The sequence below is a fragment of the Doryrhamphus excisus genome, linkage group LG14 (genome assembly GCF_037039965.1).
Source record: "Doryrhamphus excisus strain RoL-2023G ecotype Guam linkage group LG14, RoL_Dexc_Guam_v1.1, whole genome shotgun sequence".
In the NCBI taxonomy this organism is placed as follows: domain Eukaryota; kingdom Metazoa; phylum Chordata; class Actinopteri; order Syngnathiformes; family Syngnathidae; genus Doryrhamphus; species Doryrhamphus excisus.
The window spans coordinates 13108129-13109475 of NC_136370.1; positions in this window are offsets into that span (position 1 = coordinate 13108129).

Sequence of the window (1347 nt, forward strand, 5' to 3'; positions counted from 1 at the left end):
TCACATTGTTCAAATATCATACATTACCCCATACTTTGGACGGCCACTCAGTATATTGGCTGTTATGTTAAAAATGCTATTGTATGATGTATTATCCCCCAAATACTAATTGATTTCTTCTGATTATGCATTCTAAGTGTGCTATGAATCCTCTTAACAACACAACACTCAAATATTAAGTAAAAAAAATGTGAAAATTAATCATGAAATCCATCAATCCAAGTACCCGAGGGCTAATCCCAATGCCCTGCCTTAAAAAAATCACCTTTATTTATTGATAATATGGATATATGTGCTCTATGTCACATTTATAGCTGTTATCATGATACTTTTCATTAAATAATGGAATGACTTTGTACAGTAACTAGAGAAATTGACATGCAGCTGCAAATTCAGGCTGGGTAATATTTAGATATTTAATATGTAAATACATTACGAAGTATGACTACAGTATTGTGCAAAAATCTTTGGCCAACGTTAGATTATTCAGTATTTAAGTTTGGAATTGCTCACCTCTTCTACTATGTATTTTCAAAATTAAAAAAAAATTTGTGGCCTAAAACTTTTGCAGAATACTGTAAATAAGTAACCTTAGAGGGTGCTATTCCAGTATTTTGTGTCATTAACTGCTCATTCCCTACTAATAAGTATTGTTTCAAAGCACTTATCGACTGTAATGTGTTTATGTTATATTTTGTCATTGTGTTGTTAATGTGAAATAAGAAAAAAAAACTATCTAAAGTTGATCCAAATATGTTATATGAACCATGTAGCTTATTTCAGTAGAGACTCAGTATGTCACAGACAGGAATATCTGTGCATGCAACAATTACTAAATAAAAGGTTCCCAGCTAGGGAGTGTGGTAAACAAGTGGGTAAAGCTCATGGGATGTCACCAAATTGTCACCAAACAACCTTCTCAGCCCTTAACTCAAACCTTTTACTAATTTCATCATAGATTGGAAAGCGACTTAGGCGGTCCCTGCAGGGTTTGTCAGTGTTATTTTACGCTGCAGGAGAAGAAGAACTTGAATAGAGTTACTGTTGTCAACTGTGGTGGGAACCTTTTGTTAGCTCCTCTTCTATTCTTCATATGAGTGGCAAGATTAGTACTGCACTCCAACAAGCACTGACTCATAGAGACAGCGGTTGCCGTGGAGAACACAGAGTGTGGAATGCTGCATCCATTTTTCTCCAGTCTAATCAATTCAATCCGTCAATAAGCATCCATCGGGATCGGATGGATTCAAGTTAGTGTTATTTGGACTATTTGTAGTTTTTTAATAATCTTCAATTCATATGCATTTATTTTGTAATTTTCATTACTTTTAGATTTTGACAAAAAAG